The sequence below is a fragment of the Blennius ocellaris genome, assembly GCF_963422515.1.
Source record: "Blennius ocellaris genome assembly, chromosome: 11".
Taxonomy (NCBI): domain Eukaryota; kingdom Metazoa; phylum Chordata; class Actinopteri; order Blenniiformes; family Blenniidae; genus Blennius; species Blennius ocellaris.
Window position 1 is genome coordinate 15,314,288 of NC_137660.1, and position 24,778 is coordinate 15,339,065.

The 24,778-nt window shown below is 41.0% G+C and overlaps 1 protein-coding gene across 2 annotated transcripts in view; it reads left to right on the forward strand.

Moving 5' to 3' along the window:
- Window positions 1-24,778, forward strand: part of znf469 (zinc finger protein 469) — a 179,831-nt gene that overhangs the window by 116,752 nt on the left and 38,301 nt on the right. For both annotated transcript variants that reach the window (XM_080504888.1, XM_080504889.1), the window contains one exon: window positions 22,119-22,322. The gene's annotated coding sequence lies outside the window, so the exon portion shown is untranslated. The remainder of the gene's footprint in view (window positions 1-22,118; window positions 22,323-24,778) is intronic.

Sequence of the window (24,778 nt, forward strand, 5' to 3'; positions counted from 1 at the left end):
GTGCTCCTTCCGCCGTCAATTCATCCGCCACCCCACCCTCCCACCCTTCAACTTAGATATCCCTGACCAACCGGTATTCACTCAGCTCCCACCAGGCATTTCACTTCCCCTCTGCGCCCTTCCCACACCCGCTTTATCCTCCCTGCACTGAAAGTGGAACCTGCTCAGTCATGCCAGCCTTCCTCCTTGTGCCAGCCTAACTACCACACTCATTTAAGAGGTGGAAAATCATCCACACTGCTGCCAGGTGTGGCATTCCCCCTGGAAGTGTAATGCTGTATTTTGCCAGGTGTGCCATCATCATGTCTGAAGGAAGGAGACAACAGTATTATGGTATGCGAGTGGCTCCTGGACTGAGGAGGCTTTGTTTAAGTGACGAAGAACATATACAGAGCGGTTGCCATCATTTATCTGATCTTGTTCATCTTTCACACTTCACAGAGTAATTAAGTGTTGATTGCTATGTTCTGCTTTCAAGGGAAGAAGGACGTGTATGTGTGTGAATGAGACAAACTGAGCAGCAGTGACCTTGTTAACCTTGCTTATACGTTTACAACCATGATATATATTTAAAAAAAAAAAACAGTTTCTGCATGCATACAGGGAAATTCTGTGGAAAAGCACAGGAGACTGTTATTGTTTTATTAGTGCATTTCTGCTTTCAGTATCAGTCTACATTTATAGACTATACTTATATCACCCACACTGAATCAGAAAGAATAGCAATGAGAGCACAATACTAACATGCTGCTAAATGTGCCAGCATGTGTCAGTCAGCATTTCAAAGCATAGGGTGGGGAAGTGAAATGCCTATTACAACGGACGAACACACTATTCCTTCCAAACCTTTATTAGGGAATTGATTGAGTTATGAGATTTGAGGCGGTAGTGACATCAGAAATCCAGGTGTACCAAAATGCTGAACCCACTGAGAGCAAAAGAGGGCAGAAGTGTGTTTGACGTAAAGTAAGTGCACATGGAAAACCTTGGCTGAGTGAAATAAAAATCTGTAGGTGTCATTGATCGCCAAGGGAATTAAACCTGAGGCAGAGAGTGAAGGGAGTGGGGCAGATGGGAAGACAAGGGTGTGTCAAAGGAGGGAGACGGCAAAGGAATGAGACTGAGAGAGAGTCTCTGTACAGCTGTATGACAGCTTTGGACTGGTGCATAGGGCCTTTCAGCAGCCCAAGACATTCTACAGGAATGAAAAGCATATCATCACTGAGTCTTTACCTCACATTACCTCTCTCCTTCCTGCCTCCCCCCTCCCTTCTATTCTATATCCTTTCTTCCCAGCCTTATATTCTCTGTGGGTCTGGTCTGGCAACTGTATGGTTTTCATTATTCAGTTATAACCTCTGGAGCATGCTACATTTCTAAAACACTCTTCTTTCCTAATTTTTTTTCTCTCTTTTTTTCTTTCTGAGGTCTCCTTTCTCTCTGCTTAGTACTGCCTTCCTCTCATTTTTTTTCTCTCTGTAATTTCACTCGGTATCAAAACATAGCCAATGACTCAATGCAGTATGCAATGAACTCAGTGTTCCCTTATATAAATTCAGTCACTTGGCAACCTGTTGTCAGACTGCCAGTCTAAATTTGAAGGCTTTTTAATTTGAAAGGCAAGTCACTTTTTAGAAAATAACTTGGCACATACCGACATCTTGCATTTGTATGTGCATGTAGAAATGTATGCACAAAGCAAAACCCTCACTGCATTCTCGCATGTAAGAAATGCCAACACGTGCAAGCCCTTACTTGCTCCACAGCATTTATCAATGCAGGCACTGATATGTTACCTCTGTGTGCTCCTACACATTACAATTTTTAAACTGCCTGTAATCTTCATATGGGAAGCCATGACATACCAAACCTTTTAAAAGACCCACTGTGGATTTCTATCTTAGAGTCAATATTGACATTGTCAGCACTGTATAGCTGTCAGGCCATTATGAGCTCAAGGAACAAGAGATAAAGGTAATGCCGAATAAGTTAAGAGTTTGCCTTGTATGTAGTTATTGATCAGAAATACATTTCCTTAAGATGTCATGGTGCATGAAAGTGCCAACAGTTTAGAAAAACTTACTCCAACAACAACATGGTGAGACTAGAGTTGTATGGGATAAACTCCTAAAGCCAGCTTTAGCTTACTCTGTGTATTCACTGTGGCATGTAATGCTCTGGCTGAGATGGTGAAGGATTCTGCCAGTGGATGTTTGTTCTTAGTCCTGATTCTCCAGATTTTTTGTTAGCCGGCTGCTTTACAGAAAATAACTGGATTGCAGTGAAACCAAAGCTACACTATGCTCACATAAGCCAAGGCCCTTCTTCATTGACAGGGTGCATTCAGTCATCTCATAATTGCAGCCAATCTTGTAAAACGTGGATCACACCTGAAGACAGCTGTTGGAAGCCAATATTTCACTTTTGAAATAGCTTGGCACACATCTGATCTCCTGATTAAATGCATGTTCACCCATGATAACGGCAGGTTGCAATTTGCTCGAAAGCGATGGGAAAAACACCTCAAATTAATATAGAATACAATCTAAGTAAAGCAGAGCTGTCACTTCTAACACATTGACACTTTAGTGACAGTGAGACATTTAAGTCACTCATGGTACACACCATTTACTTTGAAAACTGGGTTTTCTGTATTTCCAAGCTAAAATATGTTGTCAACAGCTGATCCATATAATAATGACATTTCTTTTTATGTTGTATTTAGAGTTTCACTTTGAAAGTAAAAGCTTTAAGAAGTCTCTGTCACTGAGACACTTGGAACATGTATCCGGATCTTGCATTGTATTTTGTCTATTTATCTCTTCAGTTATTATCCCCTGTACTTCTGCTTTGATCACAAATCAGTCTCTGGATGGTGGAGATACCAACGTTTACTATTACGGTTAAAGTTATTAAGTCCTTGGCCTATGAATTATGCTAAGGTTCAAAGTCTCTGTGCAAAATGAAGATGTATTAAAGTGAATTACTGTCATGGCCACTGATCTGTGTTTCTAAAAGAAAATATAAAAAATCTAAACTTTCACATGTAAATACACTTCAATCATAAATAATGCACACATTGTTCAATATTGAAGACCCCTGCTCTCAGCTCTGGTTTGTTCTTTGCTCTTCAGCTCATCTGCTTTCTGTGTTCAATTACAAATCTTTTTCGCTGTTGTTTTGACAACGTATGCTTGCGTTATTGCCGACTGTTTGTAACAGGACGTCATACAAATCAGTTGTGCAAAGACACGCTCACACCTTTACACAATGCTGCAGGAGCGTGCCGCATTACCTGATTTGGTGTGAACCCAGCTGAAGTGTTTCATCTGCTCTGCCAGAGCAAAGCATTTCCAGCTGTACATTCAGTTTATCCAACAACAGTTCAATGCCCTAATTCTTTATTTGCTTTTGATACCAACCTCATCTTTTATCAGTTCACGTTTCAACATAAATGGGCTGCTGTCCTCAAATGTGTATGAAGAACATAGATGTTTTTTTTTCTTTCCATTTACTCTTGTGAACTTTCTCATTCTCGAGCTATAAATCACTCCCAGTAATCTTTGTTTAGTAATTTCATGTCTTACTGCTTTGATTTAGGGTAAGGATGTCCAAACTCTCAGATTTCATCATGTAAGATTGCCCAAGAGCCAACAACCCCAGATTACCTAGCATTAGAAATTATCTTTATTTTTTTTATTTTTTTTGTTTAAAAAAATCTTATATACTAACTCTTGAAAGCTTCTCAATTTTTCATACCAAATAGCTACTGGGTAGCATCAGTGAGAAAACTTTTGAGGGAAATGTGTTACTGAAAGCATAATGTCCAGTTTAATGAAAGACAGACAGCAAAAGCTGTGATTGGTCCAATTGTAGAATAATGTACATCTATGAAACACAATTCTGAGTGCACCATGGAAGTTAGATTTATTCATTTTTGTTTTCCACCAAAAATATTACGTTTTTGGACGGATGACACGGGTTACATAAACTTGGACCTTTGGTTGTGAATGGCCAAGGGCCCAGACTTTTAACATGCCTGCTTTCTATCTGTGATATTGCTGGAGATCTGGTACAGAGGATCGATCGGGCCATTTTTATTTTAAACACTTAACGTCAGATGATGTGAAACTGTTGATTAACAGTCGAATGTCCACTAAAAGGGAAAAAGCCGCTCTAATTTCAGGGATTCAGAGGATGTCCTTGATTTACCACACAGCCTTTCAAATTATTTGAATAATAATATTGTTTCAGTGTTAATTGATAAATGTATCAGTCACAAAATTGTAATTGGTTGATGAGACAGAGGCCCTGTATGTAGATATGTGATGCATGGTACAAAACAATGGTAAAATATGTTGACACCTTTGTCTTTCAGCCTGAGGCACCAAAACTATGAATTGTGACCTCTACCCCACTGCATCTTTGAGATGTTCGTGGTGAACCAGGGGCGTGGGCGTGGGGATAATAATGCCCTGACAAGTGCAATGATTTTTAGCTCTGTTTAAAGGCACTTAACTTAATGAACCAAATTCCTGCTTGAAACCTGAAACTTCTTCTCTTGTATCAGTTTTGTGTTTATTTTCTCAGGTTGAAATGTACAATCCTCATCCAACTCTGTCAAAAAGAGTAATTTGCAAGCTCAGCTCCAGATTTAATCTACCACCTCACCTGGCTGGGATCCAGCACTTCTTGGAGATCGTAAAGCCTCCCAGGCAGGAATACCATGACGGTGGACCAGAGTTAACACCCACCAGGAGTAAAAAGACCCACACACGCTTATAAACAGACACATAATCATATACCACAACTATTAACAGACATGACACAGGTTACACACATTAAATTGGTGCAAGCACAGATTCATGACTCTTTCTGAGAACACTCCCGATATATTGTCACCTCAACGCTGTCAGTCACCCCACTGTGAGAACCTTCGCTCCCCTCTGAGCTCATAACCGCTGCTGCATCAAAGCTCGTTCTTTATGAAACATCTTCTGTGACAAGATGTCACCTTGATGTGGCAGCAGAAATTTTGACAGTCACTTAATGACTGAGGCAGGTATAACTCCTCTGGGGAAAAGGTATATTGTCTGCGTGAGCTTATTCTTCTACTGTGAAAGCGTCTATAAGAAAATGATTCAATCACATTTTGTGCCTGGCATGCCTTTGTGTGACCAAATGCAGGCCATCTTTTGTCTGGCAAATCACCATAAAGTCATGAGTGGAATAGCTCAATCCAGTTTTGGGTGAATCAATACCAAAAGAATTGATAAAGAGCCATCTATCTCTATGATTATCAACTCAGGCTACACACTGGACTGGTCATCAGTTAATGTCAAAGCAAACAGAGAAACAGACAACATTCACGGGCAATTTAGGGTCTTCAATTAACATCACATGCAAGGTTTTGAGCTGTGGGAAGAAATTGGACTACTGTGAGAAAATCCATGCACACACAAGGAGGGCATCATTATAAAAAAAATGCCACCAAACCAATCCGAGAGTCAAACTGGGAACATTATCATGATGAGAGAGCATTCCAACCACTGCACCAATGTGGAAGCTGAGAACAGTTGACAATACGTCTTTTGTACTTGGGAACTTTGTCTTTGTCTTCTTTTTGTTTTATTTTTCCAAGTTGTATTTTCATCTTAACAGAAAATGGGAAAATAGTTCTATGTGGGTCAAACTTGGGGAAAGCCTTCCCAGCATTGTGTTCACACTTTGAGTGTGCTTACTAAGCAAAGATACAGTGTGAAGAAAGACGGGGAAAACCACAAATTTAATCTCTGGGACACCATTGACATGCCAAGTGTTTATTTAACCGTTTACCTCAGAGATGAAGTAATAATGAGACCTTTTATTCTCTACTTGTGTTCAGTTTCTAAATCTGAAGGAATGGTATATCATTACTCGCTCCAGGGACTGATATGACTTAAGCTTCCTTCCGTGCATATACGAGAGTGCCTAAATGTGTGGGTGTGTGCAAGTGAGGATTTGTGGTTGCATGTGTGCGGCTACGTCTGTGTGTCTGCGCGCATGTTTTCGTCACAGCAGTAAAAGTCCTTAACTCTGTGGTAATAGCCCTGTGGTGTCATGGACTAGATGAACTTGAGTGTTGGACACACACACACACACACGATTCCGAGCACCTCGAGGTGATTCCTCATGGCAGGGTACCGAGTGTGTCACAAAACCACACAGCTGTAGATTCCCAGACTCTGAGAGTAGGATTAGGTTTGCAAAGTGGAACACTTGCATCTGTAGGCGTGGGTTGTGTACTTGTCTGATTGCATCTTTGTGTTTATCTGTGTCTGCACAGAAAAGTTTTTCTTGGGGAACTCGCGCCAGCTCAAGGTGCCCAAGTGTGCTGGAAGCAATACTCAGTGTTGGCCTCGCTTTTTATGTGAATATTCACGATTGAACTCTAATAGCTTGAGTCATTGTACCACATGCCCATTTCAGCTGGTGTTCAATTTGATTTCTTACACTGATTGGTTTCTTTGATCATCTCACAGCTTGATTACAGTTTCTTCCATTACCATGGACTAGAAATGGCTGACATTTAATTCAAAGTTTTTTTTAATGTGTATTATTTACATCCAATCCAACAAACAGCTTTCTGTGTTGTTTTGTAAAACCAAATTTCTCAACCAGAGTTTTGTCGAGCAAGTGTCTATTAAGTGTTTCATAACTTGTCACAATATCTGGCTCCACAAAATGTTTTCATCTCAGGTATTTGCGTTCCATCATACCACAGTATTGCAAGCAAATGGAAAGTGAACTTTGATTTTATACAACCACATATTTTTACAAAAGTAGATTGTTGTCATTGCTGGGTCTTATATAGAAATCTGTCTCCAATCCAACTGCTTCAGAGTTCATGCACAAGACCTCCAACTATCCTCAAGAAGAGTAAATCAGCTTGAAGGGGCAAAATGAGAGTTCAGATGCACATGTTTTAAAAAGCAAAATAAGTCATTGAAAGAATATCTCTATAATACGCAGATCATGAAGTGATTTCCTTCTATGATATGCATCATAAATATACAGCAAGATCTAAATGGACACCTGTGCAGTATGGGGATGGTTTCATATCTTCTCCACAGCATGATGTGCATGTGTGCCAGCTTTTCTGCCTCTGGCATCAGATGTGAAAGCTAAATGGGAGTCAGCAAGTTCTCTTTTGTTCTTCAGGCCTATACTGCCTGATGTGAGGGATTTGATATGAAGGCAAAACAGATGGGGAGTGTCATCACAAAGCGTGTCGCTGTGTCACTGCTTGGTATCAATTTGTCTCATAAAGTGAATGTGGAGCAGTCAGTGGTTTCTGCATAAAGGCTCCAGATTTAGAAATTAGGCCACAGTTGCTTCCAGTGACATTGTGATTGCTGTCGTGATTGTGGTTGGCACTTAAATGGGACCCAGTATCTTCCATAGCTTCAGGGTGAGCAGGGAGAGCCACTGTGCAACTTAAATGCACACATGTTGGCATTGAAATGCAGAGGTTATACTGCAGATGGGCAGCAGAGAAGTGGATAATGTGGATGTCTGTAAAGATTCTTTGCAACTTGGACCATTACATGTCTAATTGTATCACAAATGCCATTGGACTTGCTTGAAGTCTTGAAAACATTTTTGATTTCTTCTAAAATGATGGGTGGATATAATGAAGCTTTTCAGTCGAGAGCTGCACCATCATCAAATCTTAAAGCAAGTCCAGTTTCCTTCTTTAGAATCATACCATTCGATATAATTAGATATAAGTCAGCCTGTGTTGACGGATGCCTTTTTAAGTGTTGTAGATGATTGTGGTTTGGGGTAATGTTGGTTATCATGTGCCAATCCATTAGGCAATTACAGAAGTATACAAGCTCCCAACTACTTTTCATCTCAGGTTTTTAGCGTTAATGTGTCAAAGAAGAAATTAAAGACAAAAACTGTCTATATCGGATTGGCTTGTAGATTGTGCTAAAGGGAGGAAAAGAGGAGCATGATGCCACCATCTGTTAGCCACATGCACGCCCCACAGCAGAAACATAAATCTCAACCGCGCTCAACAATGCAAGGCTACATTCCGCCAGGCTAAACGTGCACTGGCTAGCTGCATCAACAGAATTGTGCATCTTGCGGACTGAGATCACAGTTTCATTACGCTTTGTCAAAAAAAGGTGTTCCGATGAAATGGAATGCATTGGCCAAGACTTGAGTTGGTAGCGGTACCCTGGGGAGTTGATAAGCTGTTCTAATTGTAAGCATCAACTTGCTTACATATAGAAAATCGAATGGGCCCGAGAAAGCCTATGATTTCAAAAGTGCCACTGTCACAGTGGAATAAAATCATTAGAACTCACTTCTATTGGCTTGAAATATTTAAGAAAATACTGCAGCTGGAAGATGGTTGATTCGTTGTTTATAAAAGAAAAGTTCCTCTGTTCTTCTGGTGTGGTCTCTTGGCCCTCCACTACACTAGCAACAGTAGATGTGCAAATACACAGGGCACACTCACACAAACACACACAGTTACAGGTCACCAGGGTTAACGGCGAGCTCAAGCAGGGGAATGTGTGGATGAGTTGGGTGTTACTTTGCTGTTCAGATGTGCTGGACACTTGCAAAGTTGATTCTTCCCAGCGTTTGTGTTTTTGAGCAGTTGCTATGCAATAATGCCAACGTGCGTGCGTGTGTGTCCACTATTGAGTTGAGGCAACACCAGGAGGTTTTGAGCTGAAAGGTCAAAAGTGCATGACTAGTGCAGTTTCAGATACAGGTAAAATAACATGGAAAGTACGTCTCTGGCTTATTGCCTTCTCTTCTCTTCTCTTCTCTTCTCTTCTCTTCTCTTCTCTTCTCTTCTCTTCTCTTCTCTTCTCTTCCTAAGACCTCTGACGTGACTTATAGATGTGGCCTTTGAACTTCAGCTGCTCTCTGATGGTTCATCATTCAAAGAAATCCTCTCCCTTCATCCCAGTAAAACCAAACTGTTTTGTAAAACCAGTAGTTTCCACATTATTTTTCACTTGTCAGTAACTATGAAATTTCCTCGTCATGTCTCTGATAATACTTCATTACAACAACGACACGACACAAAAATTACAGTGCTGTGGAAATAATGCATTTATAGTGGGAAAGGTTCTTGCGTTCTGGTTGATGAATCTAATATGAAGTGATATTTCATTCTGTCAAACATCTTTCATGTATGAAGTTTGTATCTGTATTCAACCTTTCTAACCTCATTTAAAGATCTATAGAATATGAAAGACTTGGAAATAACAAACAACCAATCATTTTTTTCCCCTCAAAAGGACAGAAACACATAGTTTTGGCTTTTTGGTCTGATTTCATGGAACTTTAGATCGATTGAAATCACTGCTGGTGAAGAAATGATATAATAACATAGTGGCCAGAGATGAGTCACCACTAATTTCACGTTCCCTTTCAAACCCGCTGTTCAAATTTCCCGTTCAAGCGCTGCGGGTGAATGGAGCCCAACCAATGAGAAAGCCCAGTTCTGACATCACAGTCATGCAGTGCGGCAGATGGATGGGGGAGAACGCTCCAGAAAAAACACCAGAAAACACAGCAGCAGAATCAGGACTGAAACTCTTGTTTTATTATTCATGCAACAACCATCAGCAGACTTGGTTAGAGTGTGGCATCCAGCTAAGAGATCTTGCTTACGAGGCAGGAAAGCATCAGCACTGTACGGATAGTTTAGGATAAAGAAACCATAAAGTAATCACAGCCCTATGCAATGCTGTTTCTGTACGTCCATCATCAGTCCTTCATCAGCGTGCTTCTGCTATGAGACCATGAGAACCACGGCCAAAGTGGCAGCTTGCCGTATCCCTGCATATGAAATAAATGAATAAAGGCCCTTCAGTATATCATTGAAGATGATGGGGAACATTGCATGGGGTCTATGGATCTAAGAAATTGTTCCAGCATTTTTTGGGAGCGACACGATTAATCTCCAATATTCCTCGTACATTAGCAAAATGGCCAGCTGATGCAAGCATTGGCATGCACAACTGCTAATCATCGAACTGGCTGTGCTCCAGTAATAAATGTGCCAGCTGCCCAGTTGGCAAATAAACCAGAGGTGTGCAGTTTACTGGACAATGCAAGAAAAAAACCCCAAAGCATACAGATTTCATGCCTTCAACATAGACACTCATCGCCTAGAAAAAAGACAACACACAAATTATTTCACTTTGAAAAAGGGAAAGTGAAGTAAGCTGCATACTGGCCGGAGTTGTGTACGTGTCGTCATCCAAATCAGGACAAATCCCACTGAACTGCTGCATCAGTGAGTAAATAGACCATCAAACAATTTTAACCAGGCTCAAATCTCACTTTACCAGCTCTCAGAGTGTGCCTGGGTTTTCATAAGAGTTAGATGTCCTCACCTTTATCCAGAAGAAACAACGCAATCTTACACGGCAACTTCAGGTTACTCCTATAACACAGCATTCATTTTCAAGTTGTTTTCTGATTCAGACTGTTGTTGCCAATGCAGAAGCCATTCTCAATTTTTTCTTGCAATTTATTCTGGTTTAATAGTTGAAGGGTGTAATTACACTTCACTGCATTTTTGGACAAGTCACTTGAAACACACTCCCTCTGAAATGTCCAAATCACTGGCTGACGCTCTCCATAATGGGGCTAGATTTTCAGAAATCAGAGTAGCCAGGAGAAAGCCAGCAGAAGGTGCAGAAGTTACATTTTTGAAACATGCGTCACAATATGATTATTAGTTATTCAAATTTACCCAATCAAACATAAGCTAAAAAAAAAAAAAAGCCTTGCATTGGATTAGTTCTTGGTATTGAAACCTTGCCACTAATGCAGACATGCTTTGTATGTCTTGTTAGAAATATACATTCTTCTCTGTGATATTCACAGTGATTAATAGTGTTATGAATCCCATCCTGATGGTACGGCCACATGTTCAGTCAGCTGCAGCAGGACAGCGACAGCTGTGACTTCCTGAATCTTAACTACTGGCACTGCTGCCAAACCGGACTAATCACAGCTGGAGCAATGTTCCTCCAAAAAGACGTGATATACCTTACATGCATTTCTGTAGAAACTCAGAGACATTGTAAAATCAGTCAAATACACCATGCTCCATATAAACCAGAGTATGATGTCCTTATGATGAATAATTTAATTTAGATTATTTGCTCTGTGCATAACATAGATTAACCACACAAGGAGGAAGTGAAAGACCATTAAGTAGTGAGGCATTTTTAGCAGATAATTGAAGAAACCATAATGAAAGAAATGCTAGCGTCTGTCTTACAAAGCATAAAACTTGTTCATCTTCCCTATTTTTTTGTTCTCTTCTCTACTTCTTCCTTTCATCTTCAGCCAGACTTTTTTGGACATGTAAGATGTAAAAAAAAAATGCAGGAAGGAGAAGAAGAAAGGACAGTTCAGAAGGAATATGGCTCGTATTAATCTGGAAATATTGCTTTACCTCATCTGAATTAAATTACTGGTTTGAACCGACTGTCCTCAGAGAGCAGGCAAAGCGCCACTGGCAGCCCAGATGGGCAAGGAGTGGTCCGCAGATCTGTCACCGTGACCACAGAGAGCACTTGAACCCCTGGTCTGTTGAGCTCTGGTGCCGTCTTTTTATGCAGCGGATCAAAAGTGTCGCTTTGTTTTTGTTGGGCTCGGAGTTTATACTCAAGGGCAGCAAGCAGCTCTTGAAGGAGAACATTGCATTTCTAAGACTCTTTCTCTCTCACTCTCTTTGTCCTACTTCCTGCTATCAAAGCAACTTCGTGAATGTATATTATTGAGCTCCAAACACACTTTGAACAAGGATGTGACAGTAAAAAGACCTGAGCTGTTTTTGTCAATTATTAAGCATATTCTTTTAGTTTATGGTAGAATTAATAAAATACAAATGATTTCACAGTTAAACTATTGCCTGGTTGTTGTGTGAGATTCCAGAGTACATTGCTGAAGGCCATGTATTCTGAAGTTAGAAGATTAAAGCTGACTTATAGCGTTGCTTAAGCTTGCCAAGGCTCGTGGTTTCCAGCGGGAAGGAACAGAGGCAGGCCTAAGTGAGCATCGACTCGAAGGAATTTAAAGGTGTGATTCCTCACACTACGAGTGAACACTATCCCATATGCTATATCTCACCCATGACTGAACAGAGCTGCCACAAAAACAACACTCACTACTCTTTACAGTAAGAGTGCGCCCTCAGAGAGGGTGACAGAGAGGGTGATCATTATGTAACATATTTTCAACTGTTATAATGCATCAGCTGCCAGTCACACAGACCGAAGCAGCACGTATGGCATGCTGTGACGCCACCAAATGTCATTTGTCCTCAACAAGAGTCACTCTGTTTTGATTAGTCTAGATAATAACAGTATGAAGAAATGCTCAAAAGATGTGCTCTCAGCAGAAGCAGAGCAGTATTCTTTTATAGTGTGTCTGTCAGACAGACGGGGTCAAGCCGGGAGGCATATCAGACTGTTTTTGTTCTTGCATCAATTCCAGTTTTCAGTTTAAAAAAATTTACAAGACAGAAGAAAGCTGTGATTTATCCCCAAGGATGATCTTTCATGAAAGACACCATATATTACCTTGCAGATGCCTCTGACAATAGTTTGTAACAGAAACCAGCAGGAATGTTGCATATGAGTAACAACAAACTGATTCAGGGGCTTAAATGCTTTTCTTTTTCATTTTAAATGCACATTTTCATAATCAGCACAAGCAACAAACAGCTCATGTTTTCAAACACATCAAAGTTGTGGTCAACTGTTATATAGGTTGAAGTAAAAATATCTATTTGCACTAAAGAAATAAGATAATTAGAAATAATAAGAAATAAGAACCCGTTTAACCTGGGGTGCTTATGAAAAAGCTGCAAAGTGGGAGGGGACCACATACCCTTCCATCTTCTATACCACTCAATCCTGTTCAGGGTCGCAAGGTGCTGGAGCCAATCCCAGCTGACTGTGGGAGAGGGCAGGGTACATCCTGGACAGATGACCAGTCCATCACAGGGGAAACACACAGAGACAGACAACCATACACACTCACATTCACATCAAGCTGCAATTTAAGGTCATCAATTAACCATGTTTTTGGACTGTGTGAGGAAACTATAGTAACTGGGGGAAATCTACAACATGAATACAACTATCATATTGCTTTTATTTGATGCCATTTACTCGTGTTTGTTGGGTTGACATTTTCCTCAATGGTGTGCAGACTGAGCACAAACAACTGTTTATTATGGCAACATGTAATTGACAAAGGAATTGGGAACTGATCAAATAAAACCGCCTGAAATCACACTGCCCACTCAAGTGTGAGGGCTGTCATATCTTCTGCTGTACAATCTGACTGAACAATAGTCCACATGATGTCAAAGTGATGTGTTTGCACTTCAGATTTGTAATGTGACTCATGGTGGAAAATCCATTCAATTAGGAAAAGTATTTCCTCGTTGAATGGATTGACTGTGGGGGGTAATTATGATTGCTTCTGGGGTCAAATATATACCACAGGACATAGTATCACTGCATCAGAGTATTGGAAGAGTATTAGAGCATGAGAACTGAGTTGGCAAATTGCTGTAAGTATTATTGATGTCTAGACCAAAGGAAATTACCCCTGATGCCATAGTGAGTCTCTTTATATCATGTTTATATACCTATATGGAGTTACTATTTTGTTAAAGCAGTTGCACATTGAAGCTATAGTCAAAAGGTAAGAAGTAAATCCATTTATGTCTGTTTGATATGAGAAAATCTGTTCATTATGAATAGAAAGCCTTCATTCCTGCTTCTCTTTAAAGGGTTGTCATGCATTTCATTATATGCGATAGATAGATAGATAGATAGATAGATAGATAGATAGATAGATAGATAGATAGATAGATAGATAGATAGATAGATAGATAGATAGATAGATAGATAGGACATTTAGATGAGATGTGAATGACATTAAAAGGATGATGTTGTACCATATGCACAGAAATCAAAGCATATCAACTGAGGAGTACTTTAAGAATCACACTAACAGCCGATGTGTCTTCTGATCAATTGTGACATTATTTTTTCTGCCCTTTGTGAGACTGCTCCATTCATTTTGTGATTTCACAGCTTTTTGGGGTATGTCACATATCTTCACCATTCCAGATGTATATTGCTTCTTTAAAGACGCAGCAGTCCCTACAAATATGATACTGGCACACCTTCAGAAAAAATAGATTTCAATCTGTTCTTCTCATAGGTTCACCTACAGTGACTTTCATATAGCTGACCAGTGACCTGGGGAAGCTCATCCCCGTGGGACAAGGAAATGTACCCGTGAGAGGCCTACTCATGGGCGGCAGAGTGGTTTTATACACAGACTGGCATTATGTGCATCTCCTGCTCAACTCAAAGGACAGGGCCACTAAATATACCCTGTGAGGCCTTCCCAGGCTCCTCTGGGCTGGGGAGATGCAGCCGCTGCTTGGGCCTAAGGCCAATGTCATGGCAGCCGACCTCCACGGAAAGTATTTTTAAGGTCAATTACAGGGTACAGGCCTTTAGATGGCTAACTGGTGCTGAGGAGGCCTCATATTAAAGGTTTATGTGGAGAAGGACCCGCGAACTGTGCCTTAGCTCACCCCGGCTCCCATTGTTACTGCACACCCACTGAGACTGTGCCCCCAGAAGAATGGCTGTGGTGATATGTGCCGTGCATGCATGTTTTGTTAATAATTGTGTCCTCCAATACAACAATACAAGAAGAAACTTTGTCGCAGCTATAATTTAGAAATACTTAAATTAAATTGTAGAGAAAAACCAAGTGTGTGTAATTTTGTTTTCATATTCATTTAAGGCTTGGTCAATATTTTCACACCTTTGTCATATAATAGTTACGGCAACATCCCCTGTCGATGCGATCATTGACAACCTGCACCCAATTTACTTCCGCTATGACAATTGCAGTTAATTTAGTTATTGGTGTGTATTTATCCCTAATTTGTATCTTGTGTTCAGTACTTTATTGTTCTGCTTGTGGAGACTGGACTCATTTTTGTGGTTTTTGTTCATTGATACGTATGAAGTTAATATATTTTGTTCACCTGAAATCTCGTATGAAAATTTAATGTTAACAGCAACACACTAGCACCCTTTAAAAGCACAAATGAGTATGTTTCTAGGACAGACTTGACTCTGTCTATTAATTCATTTATCTTTATGCTGACTCACAGTGAACCTATTAAACAGTGTTCTTCATGTGGCACAGTAACACAGGCTCAACAGAGACAACAGAAAAATGTAGATCAGTCATCTATACAGACACAGACAGATAATAAACACAGACACACAAACACACTTTGTTCCTCATTAGGGGGCTTATCATAATCTTTCACACCCACACATACACATACACACTTCCAAACAAGCCCCATTCTCTGCAAATGGGCCACACACGCAGACCCGCACAGCTGACCAGCTCTCCTTATAAATGAACATCCAGCGAGATGATTTTGGTCCTTTTCATGATTCATTCCAACACGACTCCGGCCGGCCATAAATACAGGCCTGTCAAACTGTGTGCTACCCCACAGAGAGGGGAGTGGTGTAAGGTACAGTAGACACCATTCACTTTTCTGTGTGTTTGGAGGGGGCAAAAGGAAGGTTGGAGTTGGTGGCTTTGGTCTCCCTGAAGAGTAAAGGTATTGATGGGACAAAAGTGAGGGGGAAGATTGAAAGGCCCGTTTGTGCAGATGAGGTCCAGGCATCTCTGTGTTTGCTGTGCTGTGGCTCTGCTACAAGTCAACAGGAGCACTATTCAACCATCTCTATTTCAAATCCAGATACTTCAATTTAACATAATGAAGACATCAGAGCTGGATAAGCAATATACCAGTTTGAGTTGTAGCATTTTCCTAAATCACTTCATCATTTTGTTGCAGACATAAATGACATTATGAAACAGTCACCCTTTAATTAGCACATCTTTATGCTGTCTAGCAAGTTGCCACATAGTGATTATCCTGTTTTCACTGCATGAAGTTGAATAGAAAATGAATTGATTTTAGTATTGATCTTTAGATAAAAAAGAAATTCTATTTCAGTTATGGCTAATTAAATATTTTTGATGAAAGGATTGAGTTGAATACACCAAGAGTCTATTACAGAAGTGTATACACAGAAACACATTACACATTCTGAACCCAGGAGTAATCCTGGATTCCACGGAATCCACAAGATATTTGTGGTACGCATCAACCTGAGCCAAGTGTTTTAGTAATCCAAGGTGATTATAGCATACCTTTTCTATATTTGTGCAAGTTTTTACAGCAGGCTATCTTTCCAGTTCTATCAGCCCAAAAACGTTGTCTTCATAGGACCTAAACTCAGAAAAAGTTTATTCTTAAGTTTGCTGCAATCGCAGAGAATGCATTCCTTCAAACTGTCAAAGGCACTGTTGTTGAGGTACTTATACAAACATAGGAAAGTAAAATTGATGCTTCTCTTATATACCCAACTGATGACCAAATGTCACCAAACATCATTTCATTTTCAAAATAATCTATCCATCTATGCAGTCATCCATTTTTCATCCAAGTTAGTTAGTCAGTTATTCCTGCTGACTGTGGCTTAAGGACGTGGTACATCCTGGACGGCTCACCAGTTAATTACTAACACTTTCTGACAAGTCACCAATCATGCTACCCCACTTGATTTTGGATTGTGGGAGGAAGCCCTAATAGTTGAAATCCGTGCGCATCCAGTCAAAACAGAACAAAAAGCTCTGTTCTGGAATTGAACAACGGTCTTCTTGCTAATACATAAGATTGCCAACCACTGTGTGGTGCTTGTCATCCAATACCATCCAAATGCACAGTTCCTGCAGGCTACTAACTTTCCATATGCCATTAAATTATTTCAAGGGATGACTAAATCTGTCTTTGCTTTAATTACATAAATAACTTGGTGTGGGAATTTCCTTACAGCTTCATTTTTCACCCCAGTCCCACTCCACGTGCCCCCAGCTAAAAAACCCCCAGACATGGTCTTCCTGGGAACATCATCACTCCTGGTCCACAGGACATGGCGAGTACACATCGCCAAGCTGCTAAGTCCACACGGACTGGGGTGCCCCGTGTTTGCCCTGGGGGAGAGCGTGCGTTCGTGCCTGTTGGGTTCTCTGGGTCAGAAATGGCACACCAGGGTGTGATGGGATCTACCAGTCACTGGTCATAGCCACGCAAGGTGTGAAATTCCCAGAGGTTAGGCCGGCCACTCAGCCGAGTAACTCCAGAGCCTGAAACGCAGCACAGACGGAGGCAGGGGATGGATATGTGTGGTTATTCACCATCAGCCTGTGTCTGAGTTGAAACCCACAGTCCTTATTTGTGTTGGGGCCTTTTCTTGTCTCAGTACCCAAACACACTATGTGTTCATAGAATTGAGCCCTTGTGTTTGAAAAATAGTCTATTTCTGGTGTTAAGTGTGTCACAGTATAACTTTTTATTGAATAATTCAGGTGAGTAACAGTCAATGACTCATGGAATATGGTCAATGCCTGCACTTGGTGCCCTTAATTGACAGTTACTGGAGCACTGGTGTTAGTGGTGATGGGGAGGCCTTTCATTGGGGCTCTGGGTGTGTCACCAGCACGACCTGGAATAACCCTGTTACAATAAATCATTGATGCAACTGTAGCAAAATGAGGTTGCAGATATTATTTTACAACTTGGAAGCGAAGCAAGTTCTTCTAATCTTCACTAAGAAGCTTTGTGCACGTCACTTTGTCTGTTAAATAAAACACAGACTTGAGGCTTCATCTCTTCTTTGTCAAGTCTTGTGCAAGAAACACTATATTAATTGCGTGCATCCAAAGGACCAGGGCACACTGCCAGGGTACAGAACTTGACTCCACAGTCATTTTCTTGTACCAATTCACCCTTCTTTCATTTAAAGGCAGAGGACAAAGGGTGAGGATAAAAATTTAAGCAAGGCAACAAAACATATTTCTCAAGAACTATATTTAGCTTTATGGAAATATTTCAGTAGCTACCTGTACGGTAGGTCAATAAATGTTTGCATACGTATTACTTCCAAAAGGTCACAGTTTAATTAGTTTTTTGCCTCAGGTGTTACTCCCTCAGGGCAGGTTAGAATATTCTGAGGTCTTTAAAAGCTTTTATAAGTTTAGCAGTGGTGTTTTATGTGATTTTTTTTTTTTTATGTGAGCAGCATAGAGTGAAAGAAGGACCATTTAGACATCCCAGACGACTGGCAGCGGGTCGATATGTATTTAGGAGGTAGGCATGAAATAATCTCCTGTATGGACCAACAATACTTGTTCAGACTAGAAAATCTCGAGCAGTTGGTGTTCTGATGTGCTAAAGCCCTGGGACAAGTTTCAGACAATCTCCATATTCATCCTGAAAATGTTGACAAGTCGATCTCAGACTTTCATACACAGATACAGCTCACAAAGGTTTTCTGTGTGGAGAACACAGAGAGTCCCCTCTCTTTCTGCTTTCAATTTAGACTATTGAGAAAGGAAATTTCAATTTCACAACATCCTTGGATTGACTCTTGAAATCCGATATAATTTTACGTGGCATCCAAAGGCATAAGCTTTAAATCCTATTCAGTATTTTCCTTCCATTTATCAAGATTATCTCATTAGCATATGCATGTGATGTCATCACAAACTTTTTTTTCAGCCAAACGAGTTAAATAATTTTGTTTCTCATCTATAATTTTCTTGTCCCTTTGGCTCATGCCAGCCTGGTGTTTTGCCAGATTTAAGTGATGCCTGACAGTTTGACATTTGGCTTTTGTAATAGTAATCATGGAGGCCGGTTGTTTTTAGCTTTACTGTAACCTGAAAGTCCTATGATATTACATTGTTATTCAACTTGCTCTAGCGAAGGATTTTTTTTTTGTCATTGTTATTTTTAAGATAATAATTTCGATAGATTCTGAATTACCTGATATTTAGTAGGTATGTATTATTCAAATGTATTTTATGATTTTTTTTCAAGCTTGAAAGTCTCATTTTTTCTGTTTCAAGTGGACTTTACATCAATTAGCTCATAGGAATTTATTCACAAATTCAGTCTGTACATTCTGCTTCCCTGGAAAAGGTTTGGTTACATAATGAAATATGATATTCTTAATATCCCTAATGAGTGCTTGCACTTTATTTTGCTGCACCAGATTAAATAAATGAATACCGTGAGTGTGGGAGCAGTGACTTCAGGATTCGCTTAAGTTATCCATTAAGAGTAACACATGTAAATCTTTACCCCAAAAATCTAAAGATAAATGTATGAATGGATTACAGCCAAACGTTGACTCGTGAATGCCAGTAAAAGGACTATATTTACATTACAGCCTTGTTCAGCCCCTAGTGGCTGCATAGTATATTGAATCGTTTAAGTACATTTGACCACAGTCTTCAGTGACACATTGAGGTTGTATCTTTCTGTTGCAAAGTGTGATTGAGAGCCAGTCATTATGCTTTAAATTTTCCTCATTATATAACCACTTTGTGCAACTTTTATCAATTTTCTATGGTTATGGTAATGACAATACTTGATTATATGGTAGACTGTAAACAAACAACAAGCTTTCAGATGCTGGATTAGGCTTTTCTCTGTCACTAGAGCCTCTGATTAAAGACACAAAACATCACAGAAGGGCTTCCCGTGGCTGGCTTGGAAAGATTACTGGTTCTCAGTAATAAAGCACATTAAAATGAGTTAGTCGCTCATTTCTCCGTCATTCTTCTATCAACCAGCTCCAAATGTTTCAAACCCCAACCCCAGGCCTGGGCTTTCACAACCTACAATGAAGGCAGCCCATCGCCTTAAGTACTGTTTTGTGGACCTGTGTAAATTTGGCACCATTATGCAACAGAGAGGGTCTGTGTAGGTGTTAATGGTAGTGTGGGAGATTGCCAGAGATCTGTATAATCCCTCGTTACCTCATCATGGGCTGTCCAAAAATGCTGGTTTTTACTACATGGAGACAGGTCGGTCGCGTATTCCTCTTCAGGTTTTTCCACCTGTCGGTTACTTTTTGATATCTCCCTTGAACTGTAGTGGTGTTGTCTTGTGTTTGTGTAAGAAACTGCGTAAAAACTGCTTTTATTTGAAGTCAGTACTGTCACATTTTGTAAATGCTTATCTAATTCAAATCCATATGCAGAAGTGGAAGATCTGGTGGCTAATTGTCAGAATGATGAAGGTTTAACCCACATGCTGCATTCACCAGCAAAAGAGCTCCTTCACATTTTTGTAAATTGCCCTTTGACCTTTTATTTTTGACATTTTATGTCAAGGAGTGTACTGTACACTTGGACTTCCAGTGTGGCCGCAACTGCAAGTTGTTTGAATACACTGTGCTGTGTGTTTTTTCCTAACTTAATTTCTGCCAACACATTTTTCCTCATTATAAGTTGACTTAAAATATAGCTTGCTTATGGTCTTCTTTTTCTTTCCGTGTCTGTGTCATAGCCCAGTTTCAGCTGGCAGACTTGGTAGCGCTTCGTTTGTGTGTGGTGGCACTGGGGGCAGGGTGCAGAGCTTGCCTGGGCTGACTGTACCCAACCCCTCATAATTACAGACAGTAAACAGCTAGTGCTTTTAGGTCTATTTTCCCTGTCTGATGAGGAGAGAGTTCTCTTTGGCAGTAGAAGAAAAAGGCTGAGAGGACGAGGAAGGGAAAGACAGTGAAGATGGACAAAACCTGTCATCCTTATTCTGGGTGTTGACTTGTGGAAGCAGCTTGCAAAGACTCTTGAGACTGAGAGTCAGGTTTATAGACACACAAACATACAGAGACAGACGTCGTCCCAACCCCCAAAGTGCAAAACACCCACAGTCTTTCTTGAACGACAGTCTTTTGAAGTGATCTTACTTACAGTAACGCTTAATTAGAACTTCAAGGAAACCCCTGATTAAATACTGTATGCCTCTATGGTTTTTACTTTTTTGACTGCAACTGTCAAATTGATCACCCACTTTCTGTCTCACTGAGCATGTCTGTTTTTCTCTGTCGGCCTGCCTGTCTGTGTCTTTCCCTATGCCTCTTTCATGCCTTCTCTGAATCTGAAGTGATTCTCCACTGCCTCACACACTTCCAGTTTCCTCCCCCTCTCTCTCTCTCTCTCTCTCTCTCTCTCTCTCTCTCTCTCTCTCTCTCTCTCTCTCTCTCTCTCTCTCTCTCTCTCTCTCTCTCTCTCTCTCTCTCTCTATCATTCACCTTGCGCTCTCCTTCCACTTCATACAGTCACTCTCGTCGTCTTTTTTTTGATAGAATTTGAGGAACTGGTTCGCTACCACAAAAACAGACCAAAGGAAATGATCTGATGACTTGAGCAAGAATATTATTGACCTGATATATATTATTGACATAACTGATTGATCAAGTGGAGGAGCAACAGCAGAAGCCGTTACTTGTGAACCAGGTGCTTGCCGTACTAAGGTTAAATGAAATCCCCTCTGTGGCTTTGTTAAAACTGTAACAGCCCGCACCATTTGACCAAAATATAGCTGAAGCTTTCACCTTATATTTTTTGCACTGACACCACGTCTATCTTGTCCCTGGGCACCTGTTATACACTCTTTCCGAGCAGCTCTTCTATTGGCAGAAGACAGCTAAACCTTTGGAGAAATAGTGTGCCAGGGTCTGGTGCAGAGCTCAAGATGAAGAAGTAAAGTTTCCTTGAACCTTTTAACTTCATATATGCCCAAACAACAGAACTGTTGGGCCTACACATTATATCGGAAACCTCAAAACAAATATCAATTTGATTCAAACATATGCCATTTTTCTGCTTCTTCATTTCTCTCATCTGGGCCTGTTCCTCTCTGTCTGTGCACTGCACGGCAATGGCAGGCAGTTGGGATGGGAGGTTTTCTTTGGCAGTCTGCTCCCCCTCTTTTGGCTGGGACAGGCCTGCATGCTACTGGCTGGGAGAGTAGCAGGGAAGCGGGGAGGCCGCAAGGCTGGAAGGAGGGTGGGAGGGAGAGAGGACTCGAGAGGAGGGCGACTGAAGTAGCGGAGGCGTGGTTTGCAGCTGGTAATGAAGTCTTCTCTTTTCATCCTCAGTAGGCAGAGTGTGAGCGGACGGGCCCGGGGTCTGCGCAGCTCCACAGCCGTCTCTGCCTGTAAAGTGTGGCTGAGTGCCGCTCCACTCTCCGCTGCCTGTGCTTCTCAGCTCCCCGACTCCCACAGCTGCGAGATTTAAAGAGACCGAGCCCGAGGCAACCATGAGGCTTTCCCCTGTGTCGGCGCCACAGCGTTACTCTTGAGGTGAGACTTGACTGTCTCTTCCTTATGCGCTCGTTTTACTTCCTGTCTCTCTCTCCCTCTCTCTCTCTCTCTCTCTCTCGCTCTCTCTCGCTCTCTTTCTCTCTCTCTCTCTCTCTCTCTCTCTGTTTATCTGTCTGTGTTGATTGTTGTGGTGGGAGAAGGTGGATGGTGGGGGTTGAACTAAGGGGGGTGTCCAGGTTAGGTCACTCCCACTTTTGAAATTTGTGTCTGAGTCTGTTCATGTGAATGTGACTACACATACAGTGTGTGCATTAGTGGGCAGCTGTATTTTTTGTGGCAGTGAGAACACGTGAATATTCGTCTGTGTATGTGTTTTCGTCTTTGCATATATAAGACCACTGTTTATGTCAGAAGGCACGCTGAGTCTGTAGTCAAACGTTTATGTTACTGGTGATATATGCCTTCTGCTGGTCAGGTAAGAAAAGGAGAGACATTATGGATAGGAGACAAGCTAGTCATTTTGTTGTGATATCTTTGAAAAGAGCCTTTTTCTTTTAGAAATTGTTTATGGTTGGTCTGGTCTGACATTAATGCAATGTTGAATAAATAGTTGTTTTAAATGTGGTGTTATGTGTCATTAGTGCACCTGAAAGTGTACATATGTGGATTTATTTCTTTATTTGCACTGCTGATCTCTGGTGAAGGCAGAAGGATGCAACAGGCTACATGGGCTCATCTCTGTGAATAAAAAAGGACAGAAGGCAGTCTGTACTCATCTGCAGCCCAGTGACACTCAGCTTTGAAGTGATTTCAGTGGATCTTTCCTCCTCCCCGCTGGGCAATTCAGATCCGGCCTGGAACTTGCTGACTTTCATCCACATTCCCATGGAAATCCATCCATCTGTATTCTCTCACTCACCTCTTTCCTGATCTCATTCACCCCATGAGTTTTTGCACCCTGATACCACTTGGTGAGGGCTTTCACCTTCTATCAGCACCTCCTGCGTTCTCAAAAGAAGTATTCCTACCGTTTTATTTTCAATCCCCGCTAGTCTGACATGCTGCTAGGGAGCGGGTCTTTCCGATACTTCTCCCAGAAAAAAAGAAAAAAAACTAAGTGACTTTCCATTAGTTTTTGCTGGGCCATGAGAATTATGGTTTCCCAAATGAATAGTGTACAGGAGCCCGGCTTAATTGAAAAAACACAAGCGTAGTCTGCCATGAAGGAGACGGTCCTTGTGTCACTGTTGAACTGTGCGAATGTACTTTCCAGAGCTGGCGAGGAGGAGAGAAACAGAGAGAAAAATCCCAAAATGAGCTTGAGATGGAGGACAGACTGAGGAAAATAAAAATTATGAAAAAGAAAGCTTGGAGCATCAAAAGGAGTCATTAAAAACATTGTTGGTCTCATAGAGTGGGGATGTGGTGGCAAAACTAAAGGAACCACCACAGGACACAGAAAATTACATTAAAACCCGTTGTGAGGGAACCCATGAGACGGTACATCAGTGTGTGCAAGCCTCCAGTTTGGCCTCATCTGGTCACTAAGTCAGGACTGTTTGTATAAAACGAGACTAGTGCGGATAGAATTGCAAAAAGAGGCCATCATGAGACTGTTTGTCAGTCATTAAGCTCCAAAGGCCAACAATAGGGCCTCGGTAGGTAAAACCTACTTGATTGCAGTCTAACAGCAGCATGTCTCCCATGATTTTCCCAACAGGGAGTCCTCGTAACATTTAACTCTGTGGAAGCAGGCTGCTCAGCTGTGTGAGTTAGCATTATAATCAGCAAAATGTTTGGTTTTTTTTTGGTGTAACTTCTTTGACCTAATTAACAATACTTAAAATACCCAACCCAAACTTGGGTCTTCATCTCTTATTGTGTCAACTGTCCACTTACTAATCTCCTCTTGTCTATCTCCTACTCTTTCTGTTTTGTTTGTTTGGTAACCTCATATGGTGATGATTGAGACCCTGTCATTGGTTCAGATAGCACATTTGTCACACACATGTTTGCCAGCAGCTGGTGTTGCTAGGGCTTGTTGGGCTTCAGGGAATATCATCTCTTGTTGACTTCCTTGCTGGGTGGCTCATTTGTTTGTCAGGGTACTATGACCTCTGACCCCACCACCACCTCGCAGCTCTTGCACGCTGGCATTGATGTTACTTTAGACTTTGAACTGGGGGGATGCTCCCACTGACACCCACGCACAATTGACAAAAATGAATATATTAGCACTTCAACACTGAATAAATGTTTCGAAAGTTATCTGTGAGTCCTGTAATAAAACATGCATGCTGGCAAATTTCCATATAAGCAATTTGAATTGGCAGGCTAATATAAGCCACTATTGCTCAGCATGATTTAACACTCTAAAGAGGCTCTATACATAACTCCGTGATTAATGTCCTTGGATAATTTATCTTTTCCCAGGATCATCAGTCACAATTTTACAATCCAATACAGAGACCATACTCACATTACGCCTTAAATTT